The sequence below is a fragment of the Crinia signifera genome, chromosome 6 (genome assembly GCF_055691185.1).
Source record: "Crinia signifera chromosome 6, ASM5569118v1, whole genome shotgun sequence".
Classification (NCBI taxonomy): domain Eukaryota; kingdom Metazoa; phylum Chordata; class Amphibia; order Anura; family Myobatrachidae; genus Crinia; species Crinia signifera.
The window spans coordinates 59,804,989-59,827,389 of NC_139222.1; the positions used below are offsets into that span (position 1 = coordinate 59,804,989).

General features: G+C 39.6%; 38 non-coding genes and 10 pseudogenes across 38 annotated transcripts; all 48 read left to right on the plus strand.

Annotated features, from left to right (window-relative positions):
• The first annotated feature begins 212 nt into the window (after nt 1-212).
• LOC146015887 (5S ribosomal RNA) lies at nt 213-331 on the plus strand. Its single transcript, XR_014448794.1, has one exon. It is a non-coding gene; the product is annotated as a 5S ribosomal RNA (ribosomal RNA).
• A 344-nt stretch (nt 332-675) lies between these two features.
• LOC146016375 (5S ribosomal RNA) lies at nt 676-794 on the plus strand. The gene has a single exon (XR_014449269.1). It is a non-coding gene; the product is annotated as a 5S ribosomal RNA (ribosomal RNA).
• Nucleotides 795-1,139: 345 nt separating this feature from the next.
• LOC146011189 (5S ribosomal RNA) lies at nt 1,140-1,258 on the plus strand (annotated as a pseudogene).
• Nucleotides 1,259-1,603: 345 nt separating this feature from the next.
• Nucleotides 1,604-1,722, plus strand: LOC146014946 (5S ribosomal RNA). The gene has a single exon (XR_014447885.1). It is a non-coding gene; the product is annotated as a 5S ribosomal RNA (ribosomal RNA).
• A 346-nt stretch (nt 1,723-2,068) lies between these two features.
• On the plus strand, nt 2,069-2,187 carry LOC146014234 (5S ribosomal RNA). Its single transcript, XR_014447185.1, has one exon. It is a non-coding gene; the product is annotated as a 5S ribosomal RNA (ribosomal RNA).
• A 345-nt stretch (nt 2,188-2,532) lies between these two features.
• LOC146010601 (5S ribosomal RNA) lies at nt 2,533-2,651 on the plus strand (annotated as a pseudogene).
• Nucleotides 2,652-2,997: 346 nt separating this feature from the next.
• On the plus strand, nt 2,998-3,116 carry LOC146014235 (5S ribosomal RNA). The gene has a single exon (XR_014447186.1). It is a non-coding gene; the product is annotated as a 5S ribosomal RNA (ribosomal RNA).
• Nucleotides 3,117-3,461: 345 nt separating this feature from the next.
• Nucleotides 3,462-3,580, plus strand: LOC146010602 (5S ribosomal RNA; annotated as a pseudogene).
• Nucleotides 3,581-3,925: 345 nt separating this feature from the next.
• On the plus strand, nt 3,926-4,044 carry LOC146013247 (5S ribosomal RNA). The gene has a single exon (XR_014446227.1). It is a non-coding gene; the product is annotated as a 5S ribosomal RNA (ribosomal RNA).
• A 345-nt stretch (nt 4,045-4,389) lies between these two features.
• On the plus strand, nt 4,390-4,508 carry LOC146010843 (5S ribosomal RNA; annotated as a pseudogene).
• Nucleotides 4,509-4,853: 345 nt separating this feature from the next.
• Nucleotides 4,854-4,972, plus strand: LOC146016613 (5S ribosomal RNA). Its single transcript, XR_014449498.1, has one exon. It is a non-coding gene; the product is annotated as a 5S ribosomal RNA (ribosomal RNA).
• Nucleotides 4,973-5,318: 346 nt separating this feature from the next.
• Nucleotides 5,319-5,437, plus strand: LOC146015022 (5S ribosomal RNA). Its single transcript, XR_014447956.1, has one exon. It is a non-coding gene; the product is annotated as a 5S ribosomal RNA (ribosomal RNA).
• Nucleotides 5,438-5,782: 345 nt separating this feature from the next.
• Nucleotides 5,783-5,901, plus strand: LOC146013249 (5S ribosomal RNA). The gene has a single exon (XR_014446229.1). It is a non-coding gene; the product is annotated as a 5S ribosomal RNA (ribosomal RNA).
• A 345-nt stretch (nt 5,902-6,246) lies between these two features.
• LOC146017043 (5S ribosomal RNA) lies at nt 6,247-6,365 on the plus strand. Its single transcript, XR_014449919.1, has one exon. It is a non-coding gene; the product is annotated as a 5S ribosomal RNA (ribosomal RNA).
• A 346-nt stretch (nt 6,366-6,711) lies between these two features.
• On the plus strand, nt 6,712-6,830 carry LOC146014620 (5S ribosomal RNA). Its single transcript, XR_014447569.1, has one exon. It is a non-coding gene; the product is annotated as a 5S ribosomal RNA (ribosomal RNA).
• Nucleotides 6,831-7,175: 345 nt separating this feature from the next.
• LOC146015033 (5S ribosomal RNA) lies at nt 7,176-7,294 on the plus strand. The gene has a single exon (XR_014447967.1). It is a non-coding gene; the product is annotated as a 5S ribosomal RNA (ribosomal RNA).
• A 345-nt stretch (nt 7,295-7,639) lies between these two features.
• LOC146015888 (5S ribosomal RNA) lies at nt 7,640-7,758 on the plus strand. Its single transcript, XR_014448795.1, has one exon. It is a non-coding gene; the product is annotated as a 5S ribosomal RNA (ribosomal RNA).
• Nucleotides 7,759-8,102: 344 nt separating this feature from the next.
• Nucleotides 8,103-8,221, plus strand: LOC146016376 (5S ribosomal RNA). The gene has a single exon (XR_014449270.1). It is a non-coding gene; the product is annotated as a 5S ribosomal RNA (ribosomal RNA).
• Nucleotides 8,222-8,566: 345 nt separating this feature from the next.
• LOC146011190 (5S ribosomal RNA) lies at nt 8,567-8,685 on the plus strand (annotated as a pseudogene).
• Nucleotides 8,686-9,030: 345 nt separating this feature from the next.
• On the plus strand, nt 9,031-9,149 carry LOC146014947 (5S ribosomal RNA). Its single transcript, XR_014447886.1, has one exon. It is a non-coding gene; the product is annotated as a 5S ribosomal RNA (ribosomal RNA).
• Nucleotides 9,150-9,495: 346 nt separating this feature from the next.
• LOC146014237 (5S ribosomal RNA) lies at nt 9,496-9,614 on the plus strand. Its single transcript, XR_014447188.1, has one exon. It is a non-coding gene; the product is annotated as a 5S ribosomal RNA (ribosomal RNA).
• Nucleotides 9,615-9,959: 345 nt separating this feature from the next.
• Nucleotides 9,960-10,078, plus strand: LOC146010603 (5S ribosomal RNA; annotated as a pseudogene).
• Nucleotides 10,079-10,424: 346 nt separating this feature from the next.
• Nucleotides 10,425-10,543, plus strand: LOC146014238 (5S ribosomal RNA). Its single transcript, XR_014447189.1, has one exon. It is a non-coding gene; the product is annotated as a 5S ribosomal RNA (ribosomal RNA).
• A 345-nt stretch (nt 10,544-10,888) lies between these two features.
• On the plus strand, nt 10,889-11,007 carry LOC146010604 (5S ribosomal RNA; annotated as a pseudogene).
• Nucleotides 11,008-11,352: 345 nt separating this feature from the next.
• LOC146013250 (5S ribosomal RNA) lies at nt 11,353-11,471 on the plus strand. Its single transcript, XR_014446230.1, has one exon. It is a non-coding gene; the product is annotated as a 5S ribosomal RNA (ribosomal RNA).
• A 345-nt stretch (nt 11,472-11,816) lies between these two features.
• On the plus strand, nt 11,817-11,935 carry LOC146010844 (5S ribosomal RNA; annotated as a pseudogene).
• A 345-nt stretch (nt 11,936-12,280) lies between these two features.
• Nucleotides 12,281-12,399, plus strand: LOC146016614 (5S ribosomal RNA). The gene has a single exon (XR_014449499.1). It is a non-coding gene; the product is annotated as a 5S ribosomal RNA (ribosomal RNA).
• A 346-nt stretch (nt 12,400-12,745) lies between these two features.
• LOC146015045 (5S ribosomal RNA) lies at nt 12,746-12,864 on the plus strand. The gene has a single exon (XR_014447978.1). It is a non-coding gene; the product is annotated as a 5S ribosomal RNA (ribosomal RNA).
• A 345-nt stretch (nt 12,865-13,209) lies between these two features.
• On the plus strand, nt 13,210-13,328 carry LOC146013251 (5S ribosomal RNA). The gene has a single exon (XR_014446231.1). It is a non-coding gene; the product is annotated as a 5S ribosomal RNA (ribosomal RNA).
• A 345-nt stretch (nt 13,329-13,673) lies between these two features.
• LOC146017046 (5S ribosomal RNA) lies at nt 13,674-13,792 on the plus strand. Its single transcript, XR_014449921.1, has one exon. It is a non-coding gene; the product is annotated as a 5S ribosomal RNA (ribosomal RNA).
• A 346-nt stretch (nt 13,793-14,138) lies between these two features.
• Nucleotides 14,139-14,257, plus strand: LOC146014621 (5S ribosomal RNA). Its single transcript, XR_014447570.1, has one exon. It is a non-coding gene; the product is annotated as a 5S ribosomal RNA (ribosomal RNA).
• Nucleotides 14,258-14,602: 345 nt separating this feature from the next.
• Nucleotides 14,603-14,721, plus strand: LOC146015057 (5S ribosomal RNA). The gene has a single exon (XR_014447990.1). It is a non-coding gene; the product is annotated as a 5S ribosomal RNA (ribosomal RNA).
• Nucleotides 14,722-15,066: 345 nt separating this feature from the next.
• Nucleotides 15,067-15,185, plus strand: LOC146013252 (5S ribosomal RNA). Its single transcript, XR_014446232.1, has one exon. It is a non-coding gene; the product is annotated as a 5S ribosomal RNA (ribosomal RNA).
• A 345-nt stretch (nt 15,186-15,530) lies between these two features.
• On the plus strand, nt 15,531-15,649 carry LOC146016765 (5S ribosomal RNA). The gene has a single exon (XR_014449644.1). It is a non-coding gene; the product is annotated as a 5S ribosomal RNA (ribosomal RNA).
• Nucleotides 15,650-15,993: 344 nt separating this feature from the next.
• LOC146017135 (5S ribosomal RNA) lies at nt 15,994-16,112 on the plus strand. Its single transcript, XR_014450009.1, has one exon. It is a non-coding gene; the product is annotated as a 5S ribosomal RNA (ribosomal RNA).
• Nucleotides 16,113-16,457: 345 nt separating this feature from the next.
• Nucleotides 16,458-16,576, plus strand: LOC146014948 (5S ribosomal RNA). The gene has a single exon (XR_014447887.1). It is a non-coding gene; the product is annotated as a 5S ribosomal RNA (ribosomal RNA).
• Nucleotides 16,577-16,922: 346 nt separating this feature from the next.
• LOC146015069 (5S ribosomal RNA) lies at nt 16,923-17,041 on the plus strand. Its single transcript, XR_014448001.1, has one exon. It is a non-coding gene; the product is annotated as a 5S ribosomal RNA (ribosomal RNA).
• Nucleotides 17,042-17,386: 345 nt separating this feature from the next.
• Nucleotides 17,387-17,505, plus strand: LOC146013253 (5S ribosomal RNA). The gene has a single exon (XR_014446233.1). It is a non-coding gene; the product is annotated as a 5S ribosomal RNA (ribosomal RNA).
• A 345-nt stretch (nt 17,506-17,850) lies between these two features.
• Nucleotides 17,851-17,969, plus strand: LOC146017138 (5S ribosomal RNA). Its single transcript, XR_014450011.1, has one exon. It is a non-coding gene; the product is annotated as a 5S ribosomal RNA (ribosomal RNA).
• Nucleotides 17,970-18,314: 345 nt separating this feature from the next.
• LOC146017473 (5S ribosomal RNA) lies at nt 18,315-18,433 on the plus strand. The gene has a single exon (XR_014450342.1). It is a non-coding gene; the product is annotated as a 5S ribosomal RNA (ribosomal RNA).
• Nucleotides 18,434-18,779: 346 nt separating this feature from the next.
• LOC146010431 (5S ribosomal RNA) lies at nt 18,780-18,898 on the plus strand (annotated as a pseudogene).
• Nucleotides 18,899-19,243: 345 nt separating this feature from the next.
• On the plus strand, nt 19,244-19,362 carry LOC146016265 (5S ribosomal RNA). The gene has a single exon (XR_014449161.1). It is a non-coding gene; the product is annotated as a 5S ribosomal RNA (ribosomal RNA).
• Nucleotides 19,363-19,707: 345 nt separating this feature from the next.
• Nucleotides 19,708-19,826, plus strand: LOC146017139 (5S ribosomal RNA). The gene has a single exon (XR_014450012.1). It is a non-coding gene; the product is annotated as a 5S ribosomal RNA (ribosomal RNA).
• A 345-nt stretch (nt 19,827-20,171) lies between these two features.
• LOC146016833 (5S ribosomal RNA) lies at nt 20,172-20,290 on the plus strand. Its single transcript, XR_014449715.1, has one exon. It is a non-coding gene; the product is annotated as a 5S ribosomal RNA (ribosomal RNA).
• A 346-nt stretch (nt 20,291-20,636) lies between these two features.
• Nucleotides 20,637-20,755, plus strand: LOC146014759 (5S ribosomal RNA). Its single transcript, XR_014447703.1, has one exon. It is a non-coding gene; the product is annotated as a 5S ribosomal RNA (ribosomal RNA).
• Nucleotides 20,756-21,100: 345 nt separating this feature from the next.
• On the plus strand, nt 21,101-21,219 carry LOC146017414 (5S ribosomal RNA). The gene has a single exon (XR_014450287.1). It is a non-coding gene; the product is annotated as a 5S ribosomal RNA (ribosomal RNA).
• Nucleotides 21,220-21,564: 345 nt separating this feature from the next.
• On the plus strand, nt 21,565-21,683 carry LOC146011395 (5S ribosomal RNA; annotated as a pseudogene).
• Nucleotides 21,684-22,028: 345 nt separating this feature from the next.
• LOC146016797 (5S ribosomal RNA) lies at nt 22,029-22,147 on the plus strand. The gene has a single exon (XR_014449675.1). It is a non-coding gene; the product is annotated as a 5S ribosomal RNA (ribosomal RNA).
• The last annotated feature ends 254 nt before the right edge of the window (nt 22,148-22,401 follow it).

Here is a 22,401-nt window from a genome sequence, read left to right on the forward strand (position 1 = left end):
GTTTAGGCCCAATTCCAACTGCTTTTGGCAGCTAAACAGTGTTGAGCCTCTTTAGTAGTTTAATTTAAGACCCCCTGCTAATATCATGTCCTGTAGGTCTATTTACATTACCAACACATGATATTTTTCATTAAGCCAATACAGTTAGGAAACTTTTTTATTAGCTTACCTGGTGATAGAAGTAGAAGAGGGCAAAAAAGTGCCTGTATCTCACCTACAGCCATACCACATTGGATAGGCCCAATCTTGTCTGATCTTGGAAGCTAAGCAGTGTTGGGCCTGGTTAGTACTTGGGTGGGAGACCACATGGGAACACCAGGTGCTGTAGGTTTTTTCACATTACAGGCAATTTGTTTTTATTCTCTAGCTATTTAAATTTTAAACTTTTTCTTTTTATTGCCAGTACAGACATTTGGAAGAGGTCAAACAGACACAATAGCCATCACCTAAAGACTTACCACACTGTTTAGGCCCAATTCCAACTGCTTTTGGCAGCTAAACAGTGTTGAGCCTCTTTAGTAGTTTAATTTAAGACCCCTGCTAATATCATGTCCTGTAGGTCTTTTTACATTACCAACACATGATTTTTTTCAGTAAGCCAATACAGTTAGGAAACTTTTTTATTAGCTTACCTGGTGATAGAAGTAGAAGAGGGCAAAAAAGTGCCTGTATCTAACCTACAGCCATACCACATTGGATAGGCCCAATCTCGTCTGATCTTGGAAGCTAAGCAGTGTTGGGCCTGGTTAGTACTTGGGTGGGAGACCACATGGGAACACCATGTGCTGTAGGTTTTTTCACATTACAGGTAAATTGTTTTTATTCTCTAGCTATTTAAATTGGAAACTTTTTCTTTTTATTGCCAGCACAGACATTTGGAAGAGGTCAAACAGACACAATAGCCATCACCTAAAGACTTACCACACTGTTTAGGCTCAATTCCAACTGCTTTTGGCAGCTAAACAGTGTTGAGCCTCTTTTGTAGTTTAATTTAAGACCCCCTGCTAATATCATGTCCTGTAGGTCTTTTTACATTACCAACACATGATTTTTTTCAGTAAGCCAATACAGTTAGGAAACTTTTTTATTAGCTTACCTGGTGATAGAAGTAGAAGAGGGCAAATAAGTGCCTGTATCTCACCTACAGCCATATCACATTGGATAGGCCCAATCTCATCTGAACTTATAAGCTAAGCAGTGTTGGGCCTGGTTAGTATTTGGGTGGGAGACCACATGGGAACACCAGGTGCTGTAGGTTTTTTCACATTACTGGCAAATTGTTTTTATTCTCTAGCTATTTATATTGGAAACTTTTTCATTTTATTGCCAGCACAGACATTTGGAAGAGGTCAAACAGACACAATAGCCATCACCTAAAGACTTACCACAATGTTTAGGCTCAATTCCAACTGCTTTTGGCAGCTAAACAGTGTTGAGCCTCTTTTGTAGTTTAATTTAAGACCCCCTGCTAATATCATGTCCTGTAGGTCTTTTTACATTACCAACACATGATTTTTTTCAGTAAGCCAATACAGTTAGGAAACTTTTGTATTAGCTTACCTGGTAATAGAAGTAGAAGAGGGCAAAAAAGTGGCTTTAACTCACCTACAGCCATTCCACATTGGATAGGCCCAATCTCGTCTGATCTTGGAAGCTAAGCAGTGTTGGGCCTGGTTAGTACTTGGGTGGGAGACCACATGGGAACACCAGGTGCTGTAGGTTTTTTCACATTACAGGGAAATTGTTTTTATTCTCTAGCTATTTAAATTGGAAACTTTTTCTTTTTATTGCCAGTACAGACATTTGGAAGAGGTCAAACAGACACAATAGCCATCACATAAAGACTTACCACACTGTTTAGGCCCAATTCCAACTGCTTTTGGCAGCTAAACAGTGTTGAGCCTGTTTAGTAGTTTAATTTAAGACCCCCTGCTAATATCATGTCCTGTAGGTCTTTTTACATTACCAACACATGATTTTTTTTAAGTAAGCCAATACAGTTAGGAAACTTTTTTATTAGCTTACCTGGTGATAGAAGTAGAAGAGGGCAAAAAAGTGCCTGTATCTCACCTACAGCCATACCACATTGGATAGGCTCAATCTCGTCTGATCTTGGAAGCTAAGCAGTGTTGGGCCTGGTTAGTACTTGGGTGGGAGACCACCTGGGAACACCAGGTGCTGTAGGTTTTTTCACATTACTGGCAAATTATTTTTATTCTCTAGCTATTTAAATTGGAAACTTTTTCTTTTTATTGCCAGCACAGACATTTGGAAGAGGTCAAACAGACACAATAGCCATCACCTAAAGACTTACCACACTGTTTAGGCTCAATTCCAACTGCTTTTGGCAGCTAAACAGTGTTGAGCCTCTTTTGTAGTTTAATTTAAGACCCCCTGCTAATATCATGTCCTGTAGGTCTTTTTACTTTACCAACACATGATTTTTTTCAGTAAGCCAATACAGTTAGGAAACTTTTGTATTAGCTTACCTGGTGATAGAAGTAGAAGAGGGCAAAAAAGTGCATGTATTTCACCTAAAGCCATACCACATTGGATAGGCCCAATCTCGTCTGATCTTGGAAGCTAAGCAGTGTTGGGCCTGGTTAGTTCTTGGGTGGGAGACCACCTGGGAACACCAGGTGCTGTAGGTTTTTTCACATTACTGGCAAATTGTTTTTATTCTCTAGCTATTTATATTGGAAACTTTTTCTTTTTATTGCCAGCACAGACATTTGGAAGAGGTCAAACAGACACACTAGCCATCACCTAAAGACTTACCACACTGTTTAGGCTCAATTCCAACTGCTTTTGGCAGCTAAACAGTGTTGAGCCTGTTTAGTAGTTTAATTTAAGACCCCCTGCTAATATCATGTCCTGTAGGTCTTTTTACATTACCAACACATGATTTTTTTTAAGTAAGCCAATACAGTTAGGAAACTTTTTTATTAGCTTACCTGGTGATAGAAGTAGAAGAGGGCAAAAAAGTGCCTGTATCTCACCTACAGCCATACCACATTGGATAGGCTCAATCTCGTCTGATCTTGGAAGCTAAGCAGTGTTGGGCCTGGTTAGTACTTGGGTGGGAGACCACCTGGGAACACCAGGTGCTGTAGGTTTTTTCACATTACTGGCAAATTATTTTTATTCTCTAGCTATTTAAATTGGAAACTTTTTCTTTTTATTGCCAGCACAGACATTTGGAAGAGGTCAAACAGACACAATAGCCATCACCTAAAGACTTACCACACTGTTTAGGCTCAATTCCAACTGCTTTTGGCAGCTAAACAGTGTTGAGCCTCTTTTGTAGTTTAATTTAAGACCCCCTGCTAATATCATGTCCTGTAGGTCTTTTTACTTTACCAACACATGATTTTTTTCAGTAAGCCAATACAGTTAGGAAACTTTTGTATTAGCTTACCTGGTGATAGAAGTAGAAGAGGGCAAAAAAGTGCATGTATTTCACCTAAAGCCATACCACATTGGATAGGCCCAATCTCGTCTGATCTTGGAAGCTAAGCAGTGTTGGGCCTGGTTAGTTCTTGGGTGGGAGACCACCTGGGAACACCAGGTGCTGTAGGTTTTTTCACATTACTGGCAAATTGTTTTTATTCTCTAGCTATTTATATTGGAAACTTTTTCTTTTTATTGCCAGCACAGACATTTGGAAGAGGTCAAACAGACACACTAGCCATCACCTAAAGACTTACCACACTGTTTAGGCTCAATTCCAACTGCTTTTGGCAGCTAAACAGTGTTGAGCCTCTTTTGTAGTTTAATTTAAGACCCCCTGCTAATATCATGTCCTGTAGGTCTTTTTACATTACCAACACATGATTTTTTTCAGTAAGCCAATACAGTTAGGAAACTTTTGTATTAGCTTACCTGGTGATAGAAGTAGAAGAGGGCAAAAAAGTGCCTGTATCTCACCTACAGCCATACCACATTGGATAGGCCCAATCTCGTCTGATCTTGGAAGCTAAGCAGTGTTGGGCCTGGTTAGTACTTGGGTGGGAGACCACATGGGAACACCAGGTGCTGTAGGTTTTTTCACATTACAGGCAAATTGTTTTTATTCTCTAGCTATTTAAATTGGAAACTTTTTCTTTTTATTGCCAGCACAGACATTTGGAAGAGGTCAAACAGACACAATAGCCATCACCTAAAGACTTACCACACTGTTTAGGCTCAATTCCAACTGCTTTTGGCAGCTAAACAGTGTTGAGCCTCTTTTGTAGTTTAATTTAAGACCCCCTGCTAATATCATGTCCTGTAGGTCTTTTTACATTACCAACACATGATTTTTTTCAGTAAGCCAATACAGTTAGGAAACTTTTTTATTAGCTTACCTGGTGATAGAAGTAGAAGAGGGCAAATACGTGCCTGTATCTCACCTACAGCCATACCACATTGGATAGGCCCAATCTCATCTGAATTTATAAGCTAAGCAGTGTTGGGCCTGGTTAGTACTTGGGTGGGAGACCACATGGGAACACCAGGTGCTGTAGGTTTTTTCACATTACTGGCAAATTGTTTTTATTCTCTAGCTATTTATATTGGAAACTTTTTCATTTTATTGCCAGCACAGACATTTGGAAGAGGTCAAACAGACACAATAGCCATCACCTAAAGACTTACCACAATGTTTAGGCTCAATTCCAACTGCTTTTGGCAGCTAAACAGTGTTGAGCCTCTTTTGTAGTTTAATTTAAGACCCCCTGCTAATATCATGTCCTGTAGGTCTTTTTACATTACCAACACATGATTTTTTTCAGTAAGCCAATACAGTTAGGAAACTTTTGTATTAGCTTACCTGGTAATAGAAGTAGAAGAGGGCAAAAAAGTGGCTTTAACTCACCTACAGCCATTCCACATTGGATAGGCCCAATCTCGTCTGATCTTGGAAGCTAAGCAGTGTTGGGCCTGGTTAGTACTTGCGTGGGAGACCACATGGGAACACCAGGTGCTGTAGGTTTTTTCACATTACAGGCAAATTGTTTTTATTCTCTAGCTATTTAAATTGGAAACTTTTTCTTTTAATTGCCAGTACAGACATTTGGAAGAGGTCAAACAGACACAATAGCCATCACATAAAGACTTACCACACTGTTTAGGCCCAATTCCAACTGCTTTTGGCAGCTAAACAGTGTTGAGCCTGTTTAGTAGTTTAATTTAAGACCCCCTGCTAATATCATGTCCTGTAGGTCTTTTTACATTACCAACACATGATTTTTTTTAAGTAAGCCAATACAGTTAGGAAACTTTTTTATTAGCTTACCTGGTGATAGAAGTAGAAGAGGGCAAAAAAGTGCATGTATCTCACCTACAGCCATACCACATTGGATAGGCCCAATCTCGTCTGATCTTGGAAGCTAAGCAGTGTTGGGCCTGGTTAGTACTTGGGTGGGAGACCACCTGGGAACACCAGGTGCTGTAGGTTTTTTCACATTACTGGCAAATTATTTTTATTCTCTAGCTATTTAAATTGGAAACTTTTTCTTTTTATTGCCAGCACAGACATTTGGAAGAGGTCAAACAGACACAATAGCCATCACCTAAAGACTTACCACACTGTTTAGGCTCAATTCCAACTGCTTTTGGCAGCTAAACAGTGTTGAGCCTCTTTTGTAGTTTAATTTAAGACCCCCTGCTAATATCATGTCCTGTAGGTCTTTTTACTTTACCAACACATGATTTTTTTCAGTAAGCCAATACAGTTAGGAAACTTTTGTATTAGCTTACCTGGTGATAGAAGTAGAAGAGGGCAAAAAAGTGCCTGTATTTCACCTACAGCCATACCACATTGGATAGGCCCAATCTCGTCTGATCTTGGAAGCTAAGCAGTGTTGGGCCTGGTTAGTACTTGGGTGGGAGACCACATGGGAACACCAGGTGCTGTAGGTTTTTTCACATTACTGGCAAATTGTTTTTATTCTCTAGCTATTTATATTGGAAACTTTTTCATTTTATTGCCAGCACAGACATTTGGAAGAGGTCAAACAGACACAATAGCCATCACCTAAAGACTTACCACAATGTTTAGGCTCAATTCCAACTGCTTTTGGCAGCTAAACAGTGTTGAGCCTCTTTTGTAGTTTAATTTAAGACCCCCTGCTAATATCATGTCCTGTAGGTCTTTTTACATTACCAACACATGATTTTTTTCAGTAAGCCAATACAGTTAGGAAACTTTTGTATTAGCTTACCTGGTAATAGAAGTAGAAGAGGGCAAAAAAGTGGCTTTAACTCACCTACAGCCATTCCACATTGGATAGGCCCAATCTCGTCTGATCTTGGAAGCTAAGCAGTGTTGGGCCTGGTTAGTACTTGGGTGGGAGACCACATGGAAACACCAGGTGCTGTAGGTTTTTTCACATTACAGGCAAATTGTTTTTATTCTCTAGCTATTTAAATTGGAAACTTTTTCTTTTTATTGCCAGTACAGACATTTGGAAGAGGTCAAACAGACACAATAGCCATCACATAAAGACTTACCACACTGTTTAGGCCCAATTCCAACTGCTTTTGGCAGCTAAACAGTGTTGAGCCTGTTTAGTAGTTTAATTTAAGACCCCCTGCTAATATCATGTCCTGTAGGTCTTTTTACATTACCAACACATGATTTTTTTTAAGTAAGCCAATACAGTTAGGAAACTTTTTTATTAGCTTACCTGGTGATAGAAGTAGAAGAGGGCAAAAAAGTGCCTGTATCTCACCTACAGCCATACCACATTGGATAGGCCCAATCTCGTCTGATCTTGGAAGCTAAGCAGTGTTGGGCCTGGTTAGTACTTGGGTGGGAGACCACCTGGGAACACCAGGTGCTGTAGGATTTTTCACATTACTGGCAAATTATTTTTATTCTCTAGCTATTTAAATTGGAAACTTTTTCTTTTTATTGCCAGCACAGACATTTGGAAGAGGTCAAACAGACACAATAGCCATCACCTAAAGACTTACCACACTGTTTAGGCTCAATTCCAACTGCTTTTGGCAGCTAAACAGTGTTGAGCCTCTTTTGTAGTTTAATTTAAGACCCCCTGCTAATATCATGTCCTGTAGGTCTTTTTACTTTACCAACACATGATTTTTTTCAGTAAGCCAATACAGTTAGGAAACTTTTGTATTAGCTTACCTGGTGATAGAAGTAGAAGAGGGCAAAAAAGTGCATGTATTTCACCTACAGCCATACCACATTGGATAGGCCCAATCTCGTCTGATCTTGGAAGCTAAGCAGTGTTGGGCCTGGTTAGTACTTGGGTGGGAGACCACCTGGGAACACCAGGTGCTGTAGGTTTTTTCACATTACTGGCAAATTGTTTTTATTCTCTAGCTATTTATATTGGAAACTTTTTCTTTTTATTGCCAGCACAGACATTTGGAAGAGGTCAAACAGACACACTAGCCATCACCTAAAGACTTACCACAATGTTTAGGCTCAATTCCAACTGCTTTTGGCAGCTAAATAGTGTTGAGCCTCTTTAGTAGTTTAATTTAAGACCCCCTGCTAATATCATGTCCTGTAGGTCTTTTTACATTACCAACACATGATATTTTTCATTAAGCCAATACAGTTAGGAAACTTTTTTATTAGCTTACCTGGTGATAGAAGTAGAAGAGGGCAAAAAAGTGCCTGTATCTCACCTACAGCCATACCACATTGGATAGGCCCAATCTTGTCTGATCTTGGAAGCTAAGCAGTGTTGGGCCTGGTTAGTACTTGGGTGGGAGACCACATGGGAACACCAGGTGCTGTAGGTTTTTTCACATTACAGGCAAATTGTTTTTATTCTCTAGCTATTTAAATTGGAAACTTTTTCTTTTTATTGCCAGTACAGACATTTGGAAGAGGTCAAACAGACACAATAGCCATCACCTAAAGACTTACCACACTGTTTAGGCCCAATTCCAACTGCTTTTGGCAGCTAAACAGTGTTGAGCCTCTTTAGTAGTTTAATTTAAGACCCCTGCTAATATCATGTCCTGTAGGTCTTTTTACATTACCAACACATGATTTTTTTCAGTAAGCCAATACAGTTAGGAAACTTTTTTATTAGCTTACCTGGTGATAGAAGTAGAAGAGGGCAAAAAAGTGCCTGTATCTAACCTACAGCCATACCACATTGGATAGGCCCAATCTCGTCTGATCTTGGAAGCTAAGCAGTGTTGGGCCTGGTTAGTACTTGGGTGGGAGACCACATGGGAACACCATGTGCTGTAGGTTTTTTCACATTACAGGTAAATTGTTTTTATTCTCTAGCTATTTAAATTGGAAACTTTTTCTTTTTATTGCCAGCACAGACATTTGGAAGAGGTCAAACAGACACAATAGCCATCACCTAAAGACTTACCACACTGTTTAGGCTCAATTCCAACTGCTTTTGGCAGCTAAACAGTGTTGAGCCTCTTTTGTAGTTTAATTTAAGACCCCCTGCTAATATCATGTCCTGTAGGTCTTTTTACATTACCAACACATGATTTTTTTCAGTAAGCCAATACAGTTAGGAAACTTTTTTATTAGCTTACCTGGTGATAGAAGTAGAAGAGGGCAAATAAGTGCCTGTATCTCACCTACAGCCATATCACATTGGATAGGCCCAATCTCATCTGAACTTATAAGCTAAGCAGTGTTGGGCCTGGTTAGTATTTGGGTGGGAGACCACATGGGAACACCAGGTGCTGTAGGTTTTTTCACATTACTGGCAAATTGTTTTTATTCTCTAGCTATTTATATTGGAAACTTTTTCATTTTATTGCCAGCACAGACATTTGGAAGAGGTCAAACAGACACAATAGCCATCACCTAAAGACTTACCACAATGTTTAGGCTCAATTCCAACTGCTTTTGGCAGCTAAACAGTGTTGAGCCTCTTTTGTAGTTTAATTTAAGACCCCCTGCTAATATCATGTCCTGTAGGTCTTTTTACATTACCAACACATGATTTTTTTCAGTAAGCCAATACAGTTAGGAAACTTTTGTATTAGCTTACCTGGTAATAGAAGTAGAAGAGGGCAAAAAAGTGGCTTTAACTCACCTACAGCCATTCCACATTGGATAGGCCCAATCTCGTCTGATCTTGGAAGCTAAGCAGTGTTGGGCCTGGTTAGTACTTGGGTGGGAGACCACATGGGAACACCAGGTGCTGTAGGTTTTTTCACATTACAGGCAAATTGTTTTTATTCTCTAGCTATTTAAATTGGAAACTTTTTCTTTTTATTGCCAGTACAGACATTTGGAAGAGGTCAAACAGACACAATAGCCATCACATAAAGACTTACCACACTGTTTAGGCCCAATTCCAACTGCTTTTGGCAGCTAAACAGTGTTGAGCCTGTTTAGTAGTTTAATTTAAGACCCCCTGCTAATATCATGTCCTGTAGGTCTTTTTACATTACCAACACATGATTTTTTTTAAGTAAGCCAATACAGTTAGGAAACTTTTTTATTAGCTTACCTGGTGATAGAAGTAGAAGAGGGCAAAAAAGTGCCTGTATCTCACCTACAGCCATACCACATTGGATAGGCTCAATCTCGTCTGATCTTGGAAGCTAAGCAGTGTTGGGCCTGGTTAGTACTTGGGTGGGAGACCACCTGGGAACACCAGGTGCTGTAGGTTTTTTCACATTACTGGCAAATTATTTTTATTCTCTAGCTATTTAAATTGGAAACTTTTTCTTTTTATTGCCAGCACAGACATTTGGAAGAGGTCAAACAGACACAATAGCCATCACCTAAAGACTTACCACACTGTTTAGGCTCAATTCCAACTGCTTTTGGCAGCTAAACAGTGTTGAGCCTCTTTTGTAGTTTAATTTAAGACCCCCTGCTAATATCATGTCCTGTAGGTCTTTTTACTTTACCAACACATGATTTTTTTCAGTAAGCCAATACAGTTAGGAAACTTTTGTATTAGCTTACCTGGTGATAGAAGTAGAAGAGGGCAAAAAAGTGCATGTATTTCACCTAAAGCCATACCACATTGGATAGGCCCAATCTCGTCTGATCTTGGAAGCTAAGCAGTGTTGGGCCTGGTTAGTTCTTGGGTGGGAGACCACCTGGGAACACCAGGTGCTGTAGGTTTTTTCACATTACTGGCAAATTGTTTTTATTCTCTAGCTATTTATATTGGAAACTTTTTCTTTTTATTGCCAGCACAGACATTTGGAAGAGGTCAAACAGACACACTAGCCATCACCTAAAGACTTACCACACTGTTTAGGCTCAATTCCAACTGCTTTTGGCAGCTAAACAGTGTTGAGCCTGTTTAGTAGTTTAATTTAAGACCCCCTGCTAATATCATGTCCTGTAGGTCTTTTTACATTACCAACACATGATTTTTTTTAAGTAAGCCAATACAGTTAGGAAACTTTTTTATTAGCTTACCTGGTGATAGAAGTAGAAGAGGGCAAAAAAGTGCCTGTATCTCACCTACAGCCATACCACATTGGATAGGCTCAATCTCGTCTGATCTTGGAAGCTAAGCAGTGTTGGGCCTGGTTAGTACTTGGGTGGGAGACCACCTGGGAACACCAGGTGCTGTAGGTTTTTTCACATTACTGGCAAATTATTTTTATTCTCTAGCTATTTAAATTGGAAACTTTTTCTTTTTATTGCCAGCACAGACATTTGGAAGAGGTCAAACAGACACAATAGCCATCACCTAAAGACTTACCACACTGTTTAGGCTCAATTCCAACTGCTTTTGGCAGCTAAACAGTGTTGAGCCTCTTTTGTAGTTTAATTTAAGACCCCCTGCTAATATCATGTCCTGTAGGTCTTTTTACTTTACCAACACATGATTTTTTTCAGTAAGCCAATACAGTTAGGAAACTTTTGTATTAGCTTACCTGGTGATAGAAGTAGAAGAGGGCAAAAAAGTGCATGTATTTCACCTAAAGCCATACCACATTGGATAGGCCCAATCTCGTCTGATCTTGGAAGCTAAGCAGTGTTGGGCCTGGTTAGTTCTTGGGTGGGAGACCACCTGGGAACACCAGGTGCTGTAGGTTTTTTCACATTACTGGCAAATTGTTTTTATTCTCTAGCTATTTATATTGGAAACTTTTTCTTTTTATTGCCAGCACAGACATTTGGAAGAGGTCAAACAGACACACTAGCCATCACCTAAAGACTTACCACACTGTTTAGGCTCAATTCCAACTGCTTTTGGCAGCTAAACAGTGTTGAGCCTCTTTTGTAGTTTAATTTAAGACCCCCTGCTAATATCATGTCCTGTAGGTCTTTTTACATTACCAACACATGATTTTTTTCAGTAAGCCAATACAGTTAGGAAACTTTTGTATTAGCTTACCTGGTGATAGAAGTAGAAGAGGGCAAAAAAGTGCCTGTATCTCACCTACAGCCATACCACATTGGATAGGCCCAATCTCGTCTGATCTTGGAAGCTAAGCAGTGTTGGGCCTGGTTAGTACTTGGGTGGGAGACCACATGGGAACACCAGGTGCTGTAGGTTTTTTCACATTACAGGCAAATTGTTTTTATTCTCTAGCTATTTAAATTGGAAACTTTTTCTTTTTATTGCCAGCACAGACATTTGGAAGAGGTCAAACAGACACAATAGCCATCACCTAAAGACTTACCACACTGTTTAGGCTCAATTCCAACTGCTTTTGGCAGCTAAACAGTGTTGAGCCTCTTTTGTAGTTTAATTTAAGACCCCCTGCTAATATCATGTCCTGTAGGTCTTTTTACATTACCAACACATGATTTTTTTCAGTAAGCCAATACAGTTAGGAAACTTTTTTATTAGCTTACCTGGTGATAGAAGTAGAAGAGGGCAAATAAGTGCCTGTATCTCACCTACAGCCATACCACATTGGATAGGCCCAATCTCATCTGAATTTATAAGCTAAGCAGTGTTGGGCCTGGTTAGTACTTGGGTGGGAGACCACATGGGAACACCAGGTGCTGTAGGTTTTTTCACATTACTGGCAAATTGTTTTTATTCTCTAGCTATTTATATTGGAAACTTTTTCATTTTATTGCCAGCACAGACATTTGGAAGAGGTCAAACAGACACAATAGCCATCACCTAAAGACTTACCACAATGTTTAGGCTCAATTCCAACTGCTTTTGGCAGCTAAACAGTGTTGAGCCTCTTTTGTAGTTTAATTTAAGACCCCCTGCTAATATCATGTCCTGTAGGTCTTTTTACATTACCAACACATGATTTTTTTCAGTAAGCCAATACAGTTAGGAAACTTTTGTATTAGCTTACCTGGTAATAGAAGTAGAAGAGGGCAAAAAAGTGGCTTTAACTCACCTACAGCCATTCCACATTGGATAGGCCCAATCTCGTCTGATCTTGGAAGCTAAGCAGTGTTGGGCCTGGTTAGTACTTGCGTGGGAGACCACATGGGAACACCAGGTGCTGTAGGTTTTTTCACATTACAGGCAAATTGTTTTTATTCTCTAGCTATTTAAATTGGAAACTTTTTCTTTTAATTGCCAGTACAGACATTTGGAAGAGGTCAAACAGACACAATAGCCATCACATAAAGACTTACCACACTGTTTAGGCCCAATTCCAACTGCTTTTGGCAGCTAAACAGTGTTGAGCCTGTTTAGTAGTTTAATTTAAGACCCCCTGCTAATATCATGTCCTGTAGGTCTTTTTACATTACCAACACATGATTTTTTTTAAGTAAGCCAATACAGTTAGGAAACTTTTTTATTAGCTTACCTGGTGATAGAAGTAGAAGAGGGCAAAAAAGTGCATGTATCTCACCTACAGCCATACCACATTGGATAGGCCCAATCTCGTCTGATCTTGGAAGCTAAGCAGTGTTGGGCCTGGTTAGTACTTGGGTGGGAGACCACCTGGGAACACCAGGTGCTGTAGGTTTTTTCACATTACTGGCAAATTATTTTTATTCTCTAGCTATTTAAATTGGAAACTTTTTCTTTTTATTGCCAGCACAGACATTTGGAAGAGGTCAAACAGACACAATAGCCATCACCTAAAGACTTACCACACTGTTTAGGCTCAATTCCAACTGCTTTTGGCAGCTAAACAGTGTTGAGCCTCTTTTGTAGTTTAATTTAAGACCCCCTGCTAATATCATGTCCTGTAGGTCTTTTTACTTTACCAACACATGATTTTTTTCAGTAAGCCAATACAGTTAGGAAACTTTTGTATTAGCTTACCTGGTGATAGAAGTAGAAGAGGGCAAAAAAGTGCCTGTATTTCACCTACAGCCATACCACATTGGATAGGCCCAATCTCGTCTGATCTTGGAAGCTAAGCAGTGTTGGGCCTGGTTAGTACTTGGGTGGGAGACCACATGGGAACACCAGGTGCTGTAGGTTTTTTCACATTACTGGCAAATTGTTTTTATTCTCTAGCTATTTATATTGGAAACTTTTTCATTTTATTGCCAGCACAGACATTTGGAAGAGGTCAAACAGACACAATAGCCATCACCTAAAGACTTACCACAATGTTTAGGCTCAATTCCAACTGCTTTTGGCAGCTAAACAGTGTTGAGCCTCTTTTGTAGTTTAATTTAAGACCCCCTGCTAATATCATGTCCTGTAGGTCTTTTTACATTACCAACACATGATTTTTTTCAGTAAGCCAATACAGTTAGGAAACTTTTGTATTAGCTTACCTGGTAATAGAAGTAGAAGAGGGCAAAAAAGTGGCTTTAACTCACCTACAGCCATTCCACATTGGATAGGCCCAATCTCGTCTGATCTTGGAAGCTAAGCAGTGTTGGGCCTGGTTAGTACTTGGGTGGGAGACCACATGGAAACACCAGGTGCTGTAGGTTTTTTCACATTACAGGCAAATTGTTTTTATTCTCTAGCTATTTAAATTGGAAACTTTTTCTTTTTATTGCCAGTACAGACATTTGGAAGAGGTCAAACAGACACAATAGCCATCACATAAAGACTTACCACACTGTTTAGGCCCAATTCCAACTGCTTTTGGCAGCTAAACAGTGTTGAGCCTGTTTAGTAGTTTAATTTAAGACCCCCTGCTAATATCATGTCCTGTAGGTCTTTTTACATTACCAACACATGATTTTTTTTAAGTAAGCCAATACAGTTAGGAAACTTTTTTATTAGCTTACCTGGTGATAGAAGTAGAAGAGGGCAAAAAAGTGCCTGTATCTCACCTACAGCCATACCACATTGGATAGGCCCAATCTCGTCTGATCTTGGAAGCTAAGCAGTGTTGGGCCTGGTTAGTACTTGGGTGGGAGACCACCTGGGAACACCAGGTGCTGTAGGATTTTTCACATTACTGGCAAATTATTTTTATTCTCTAGCTATTTAAATTGGAAACTTTTTCTTTTTATTGCCAGCACAGACATTTGGAAGAGGTCAAACAGACACAATAGCCATCACCTAAAGACTTACCACACTGTTTAGGCTCAATTCCAACTGCTTTTGGCAGCTAAACAGTGTTGAGCCTCTTTTGTAGTTTAATTTAAGACCCCCTGCTAATATCATGTCCTGTAGGTCTTTTTACTTTACCAACACATGATTTTTTTCAGTAAGCCAATACAGTTAGGAAACTTTTGTATTAGCTTACCTGGTGATAGAAGTAGAAGAGGGCAAAAAAGTGCATGTATTTCACCTACAGCCATACCACATTGGATAGGCCCAATCTCGTCTGATCTTGGAAGCTAAGCAGTGTTGGGCCTGGTTAGTACTTGGGTGGGAGACCACCTGGGAACACCAGGTGCTGTAGGTTTTTTCACATTACTGGCAAATTGTTTTTATTCTCTAGCTATTTATATTGGAAACTTTTTCTTTTTATTGCCAGCACAGACATTTGGAAGAGGTCAAACAGACACACTAGCCATCACCTAAAGACTTACCACAATGTTTAGGCTCAATTCCAACTGCTTTTGGCAGCTAAATAGTGTTGAGCCTCTTTAGTAGTTTAATTTAAGACCCCCTGCTAATATCATGTCCTGTAGGTCTTTTTACATTACCAACACATGATTTTTTTCAGTAAGCCAATACAGTTAGGAAACTTTTTCATTAGCTTACCTGGTGATAGAAGTAGAAGAGGGCAAAAAAGTGCCTGTATCTCACCTACAGCCATACCACATTGGATAGGCCCAATCTCGTCTGATCTTGGAAGCTAAGCAGTGTTGGGCCTGGTTAGTACTTGGGTGGGAGACCACATGGGAACACCAGGTGCTGTAGGTTTTTTCACATTACAGGCAAATTGTTTTTATTCTCTAGCTATTTATATTGGAAACTTTTTCTTTTTATTGCCAGCACAGACATTTGGAAGAGGTCAAACAGACACAATAGCCATCACCTAAAGACTTACCACACTGTTTAGGCTCAATTCCAACTGCTTTTGGCAGCAAAACAGTGTTGAGCCTCTTTAGTAGTTTAATTTAAGACCCCCTGCTAATATCATGTCCTGTAGGTCTTTTTACATTACCAACACATGATATTTTTCATTAAGCCAATACAGTTAGGAAACTTTTTTATTAGCTTACCTGGTGATAGAAGTAGAAGAGGGCAAAAAAGTGCCTGTATCTCACCTACAGCTATACCACATTGGATAGGCCCAATCTTGTCTGATCTTGGAAGCTAAGCAGTGTTGGGCCTGGTTAGTACTTGGGTGGGAGACCACATGGGAACACCAGGTGCTGTAGGTTTTTTCACATTACAGGCAAATTGTTTTTATTCTCTAGCTATTTAAATTGAAAACTTTTTCTTTTTATTGCCAGTACAGACATTTGGAAGAGGTCAAACAGACACAATAGCCATCACCTAAAGACTTACCACACTGTTTAGGCCCAATTCCAACTGCTTTTGGCAGCTAAACAGTGTTGAGCCTCTTTAGTAGTTTAATTTAAGACCCCTGCTAATATCATGTCCTGTAGGTCTTTTTACATTACCAACACATGATTTTTTTTAGTAAGCCAATACAGTTAGGAAACTTTTTTATTAGCTTACCTGGTGATAGAAGTAGAAGAGGGCAAATAAGTGCCTGTATCTCACCTACAGCCATACCACATTGGATAGGCCCAATCTCATCTGAACTTATAAGCTAAGCAGTGTTGGGCCTGGTTAGTACTTGGGTGGGAGACCACATGGGAACACCAGGTGCTGTAGGTTTTTTCACATTACTGGCAAATTGTTTTTATTCTCTAGCTATTTATATTGGAAACTTTTTCATTTTATTGCCAGCACAGACATTTGGAAGAGGTCAAACAGACACAATAGCCATCACCTAAAGACTTACCACAATGTTTAGGCTCAATTCCAACTGCTTTTGGCAGCTAAACAGTGTTGAGCCTCTTTTGTAGTTTAATTTAAGACCCCCTGCTAATATCATGTCCTGTAGGTCTTTTTACATTACCAACACATGATTTTTTTCAGTAAGCCAATACAGTTAGGAAACTTTTGTATTAGCTTACCTGGTAATAGAAGTAGAAGAGGGCAAAAAAGTGGCTTTAACTCACCTACAGCCATTCCACATTGGATAGGCCCAATCTCGTCTGATCTTGGAAGCTAAGCAGTGTTGGGCCTGGTTAGTACTTGGGTGGGAGACCACATGGGAACACCAGGTGCTGTAGGTTTTTTCACATTACTGGCAAATTGTTTTTATTCTCTAGCTATTTAAATTGGAAACTTTTTCTTTTTATTGCCAGCACAGACATTTGGAAGAGGTCAAACAGACACAATAGCCATCACCTAAGGACTTACCACACTGTTTAGGCTCAATTCTAACTGCTTTTGGCAGCTAAACAGTGTTGAGCCTGTTTAGTAGTTTAATTTAAGACCCCCTGCTAATATCATGTCCTGTAGGTCTTTTTACATTACCAACACATGATTTTTTTTAAGTAAGCCAATACAGTTAGGAAACTTTTTTATTAGCTTACCTGGTGATAGAAGTAGAAGAGGGCAAAAAAGTGCCTGTATCTCACCTACAGCCATACCACATTGGATAGGCCCAATCTCGTCTGATCTTGGAAGCTAAGCAGTGTTGGGCCTGGTTAGTACTTGGGTGGGAGACCACCTGGGAACACCAGGTGCTGTAGGTTTTTTCACATTACTGGCAAATTATTTTTATTCTCTAGCTATTTAAATTGGAAACTTTTTCTTTTTATTGCCAGCACAGACATTTGGAAGAGGTCAAACAGACACAATAGCCATCACCTAAAGACTTACCACACTGTTTCGGCTCAATTCCAACTGCTTTTGGCAGCTAAACAGTGTTGAGCCTCTTTTGTAGTTTAATTTAAGACCCCCTGCTAATATCATGTCCTGTAGGTCTTTTTACTTTACCAACACATGATTTTTTTCAGTAAGCCAATACAGTTAGGAAACTTTTGTATTAGCTTACCTGGTGATAGAAGTAGAAGAGGGCAAAAAAGTGCCTGTATTTCACCTACAGCCATACCACATTGGATAGGCCCAATCTCGTCTGATCTTGGAAGCTAAGCAGTGTTGGGCCTGGTTAGTACTTGGGTGGGAGACCACATGGGAACACCAGGTGCTGTAGGTTTTTTCACATTACAGGCAAATTGTTTTTATTCTCTAGCTATTTAAATTGGAAACTTTTTCTTTTTATTGCCAGCACAGACATTTGGAAGAGGTCAAACAGACACAATAGCCATCACCTAAAGACTTACCACACTGTTTAGGCTCAATTCCAACTGCTTTTGGCAGCTAAACAGTGTTGAGCCTCTTTTGTAGTTTAATTTAAGACCCCCTGCTAATATCATGTCCTGTAGGTCTTTTTACATTACCAACACATGATTTTTTTCAGTAAGCCAATACAGTTAGGAAACTTTTTTATTAGCTTACCTGGTGATAGAAGTAGAAGAGGGCAAATAAGAGCCTGTATCTCACCTACAGCCATACCACATTGGATAGGCCCAATCTCATCTGAACTTATAAGCTAAGCAGTGTTGGGCCTGGTTAGTACTTGGGTGGGAGACCACATGGGAACACCAGGTGCTGTAGGTTTTTTCACATTACTGGCAAATTGTTTTTATTCTCTAGCTATTTATTTTGGAAACTTTTTCATTTTATTGCCAGCACAGACATTTGGAAGAGGTCAAACAGACACAATAGCCATCACCTAAAGACTTAACACAATGTTTAGGCTCAATTCCAACTGCTTTTGGCAGCTAAACAGTGTTGAGCCTCTTTTGTAGTTTAATTTAAGACCCCCTGCTAATATCATGTCCTGTAGGTCTTTTTACATTACCAACACATGATTTTTTTCAGTAAGCCAATACAGTTAGGAAACTTTTGTATTAGCTTACCTGGTAATAGAAGTAGAATAGGGCAAAAAAGTGGCTTTAACTCACCTACAGCCATTCCACATTGGATAGGCCCAATCTCGTCTGATCTTGGAAGCTAAGCAGTGTTGGGCCTGGTTAGTACTTGGGTGGGAGACCACATGGGAACACCAGATGCTGTAGGTTTTTTCACATTACAGGCAAATTGTTTTTATTCTCTAGCTATTTAAATTGGAAACTTTTTCTTTTTATTGCCAGTACAGACATTTGGAAGAGGTCAAACAGACACAATAGCCATCACATAAAGACTTACCACACTGTTTAGGCCCAATTCCAACTGCTTTTGGCAGCTAAACAGTGTTGAGCCTGTTTAGTAGTTTAATTTAAGACCCCCTGCTAATATCAAGTCCTGTAGGTCTTTTTACATTACCAACACATGATTTTTTTTAAGTAAGCCAATACAGTTAGGAAACTTTTTTATTAGCTTACCTGGTGATAGAAGTAGAAGAGGGCAAAAAAGTGCCTGTATTTCACCTACAGCCATACCACATTGGATAGGCCCAATCTCGTCTGTTCTTGGAAGCTAAGCAGTGTTGGGCCTGGTTAGTAATTGGGTGGGAGACCACATGGGAACACCAGGTGCTGTAGGTTTTTTCACATTACATGCAAATTGTTTTTATTCTCTAGCTATTTATATTGGAAACTTTTTCTTTTTATTGCCAGCACAGACATTTGGAAGAGGTCAAACAGACACAATAGCCATCACCTAAAGACTTACCACACTGTTTAGGCTCAATTCCAACTGCTTTTGGCAGCTAAACAGTGTTGAGCCTCTTTTGTAGTTTAATTTAAGACCCCCTGCTAATATCATGTCCTGTAGGTCTTTTTACATTACCAACACATGATTTTTTTCAGTAAGCCAATACAGTTAGGAAACTTTTTTATTAGCTTACCTGGTGATAGAAGTAGAAGAGGGCAAAAAAGTGCCTGTATCTCACCTACAGCCATACCACATTGGATAGGCCCAATCTCGTCTGATCTTGGAAGCTAAGCAGTGTTGGGCCTGGTTATTACTTGGGTGGGAGACCACATGGGAACACCAGGTGCTGTAGGTTTTTTCACATTACAGGCAAATTGTTTTTATTCTCTAGCTATTTAAATTGGAAACTTTTTCTTTTTATTGCCAGTACAGACATGTGGAAGAGGTCAAACAGACACAATAGCCATCACCTAAAGACTTACCACACTGTTTAGGCTCAATTCCAACTGCTTTTGGCAGCTAAACAGTGTTGAGCCTCTTTTGTAGTTTAATTTAAGACCCCCTGCTAATATCATGTCCTGTAGGTCTTTTTACATTACCAACACATGATTTTTTTCAGTAAGCCAATACAGTTAGGAAACTTTTTTATTAGCTTACCTGGTGATAGAAGTAGAAAAGGGCAAATAAGTGCCTGTATCTCACCTACAGCCATACCACATTGGATAGGCCCAATCTCATCTGAACTTATAAGCTAAGCAGTGTTGGGCCTGGTTAGTACTTGGGTGGGAGACCACATGGGAACACCAGGTGCTGTAGGTTTTTTCACATTACTGGCAAATTGTTTTTATTCTCTAGCTATTTATATTGGAAATTTTTTCATTTTATTGCCAGCACAGACATTTGGAAGAGGTCAAACAGACACAATAGCCATCACCTAAAGACTTACCACAATGTTTAGGCTCAATTCCAACTGCTTTTGGCAGCTAAACAGTGTTGAGCCTCTTTTGTAGTTTAATTTAAGACCCCCTGCTAATATCATGTCCTGTAGGTCTTTTTACATTACCAACACATGATTTTTTTCAGTAAGCCAATACAGTTAGGAAACTTTTGTATTAGCTTACCTGGTAATAGAAGTAGAAGAGGGCAAAAAAGTGGCTTTAACTCACATACAGCCATTCCACATTGGATAGGCCCAATCTCGTCTGATCTTGGAAGCTAAGCAGTGTTGGGCCTGGTTAGTACTTGGGTGGGAGACCACATGGGAACACCAGGTGCTGTAGGTTTTTTCACATTACAGGCAAATTGTTTTTATTCTCTAGCTATTTAAATTGGAAACTTTTTCTTTTTATTGCCAGTACAGACATTTGGAAGAGGTCAAACAGACACAATAGCCATCACATAAAGACTTACCACACTGTTTAGGCCCAATTCCAACTGCTTTTGGCAGCTAAACAGTGTTGAGCCTGTTTAGTAGTTTAATTTAAGACCCCCTGCTAATATCATGTCCTGTAGGTCTTTTTACATTACCAACACATGATTTTTTTTAAGTAAGCCAATACAGTTAGGAAACTTTTTTATTAGCTTACCTGGTGTTAGAAGTAGAAGAGGGCAAAAAAGTGCCTGTATCTCACCTACAGCCGTACCACATTGGATAGGCCCAATCTCGTCTGATCTTGGAAGCTAAGCAGTGTTGGGCCTGGTTAGTACTTGGGTGGGAGACCACCTGGGAACACCAGGTGCTGTAGGTTTTTTCACATTACTGGCAAATTATTTTTATTCTCTAGCTATTTAAATTGGAAACTTTTTCTTTTTATTGCCAGCACAGACATTTGGAAGAGGTCAAACAGACACAATAGCCATCACCTAAAGACTTACCACACTGTTTAGGCTCAATTCCAACTGCTTTTGGCAGCTAAACAGTGTTGAGCCTCTTTTGTAGTTTAATTTAAGACCCCCTGCTAATATCATGTCCTGTAGGTCTTTTTACTTTACCAACACATGATTTTTTTCAGTAAGCCAATACAGTTAGGAAACTTTTGTATTAGCTTACCTGGTGATAGAAGTAGAAGAGGGCAAAAAAGTGCCTGTATTTCACCTACAGCCATACCACGTTGGATAGGCCCAATATCGTCTGATCTTGGAAGCTAAGCAGTGTTGGGCCTGGTTAGTACTTGGGTGGGAGACCACCTGGGAACACCAGGTGCTGTAGGTTTTTTCACATTACTGGCAAATTGTTTTTATTCTCTAGCTATTTATATTGGAAACTTTTTCTTTTTATTGCCAGCACAGACATTTGGAAGAGGTCAAACAGACACACTAGCCATCACCTAAAGACTTACCACACTGTTTAGGCTCAATTCCAACTGCTTTTGGCAGCTAAACAGTGTTGAGCTTCTTTAGTAGTTTAATTTAAGACCCCCTGCTAATATCATGTCCTGTAGGTCTTTTTACATTACCAACACATGATTTTTTTCAGTAAGCCAATACAGTTAGGAAACTTTTGTATTAGCTTACCTTGTGATAGAAGTAGAAGAGGGCAAAAAAGTGCCTGTATTTCACCTACAGCTATACCACATTGGATAGGCCCAATCTCGTCTGTTCTTGGAAGCTAAGCAGTGTTAGGCCTGGTTAGTACTTGGGTGGGAGACAACATGGGAACACCAGGTGCTGTAGGTTTTTTCACATTACAGGCAAATTGTTTTTATTCTCTAGCTATTTATATTGGAAACTTTTTCTTTTTATTGCCAGCACAGACATTTGGAAGAGGTCAAACAGACACAATAGCCATCACCTAAAGACTTACCACACTAATTAGGCTCAATTCCAACTGCTTTTGGCAGCTAAACAGTGTTGAGCCTCTTTTGTAGTTTAATTTAAGACCCCCTGCTAATATCATGTCCTGTAGGTCTTTTTACATTACCAACACATGATTTTTTTCAGTAAGCCAATACAGTTAGGAAACTTTTGTATTAGCTTACCTGGTGATAGAAGTAGAAGAGGGCAAAAAAGTGTCTTTTACTCACCTACAGCCGTACCACATTGGATAGCCCCAATCTCGTCTGATCTTGGAAGCTAAGCAGTGTTGGGCCTGGTTAGTACTTGGGTGGGAGACCACATGGGAACATCAGGTGCTGTAGGTTTTTTCACATTACTGGCAAATTGTTTTTATTCTCTAGCTATTTAAATAGGAAACTTTTTCTTTTTATTGCCAGCACAGACATTTGGAAGAGGTCAAACAGACACAATAGGCATCACCTAAAGACTTACCACACTGTTTAGGCCCAATTCCAACTGCTTTTGGCAGCTAAACAGTGTTGAGCCTCTTTAGTAGTTTAAATTAAGACCCCCTGCTAATATCATGTCCTGTAGGTCTTTTTACATTACCAACACATGA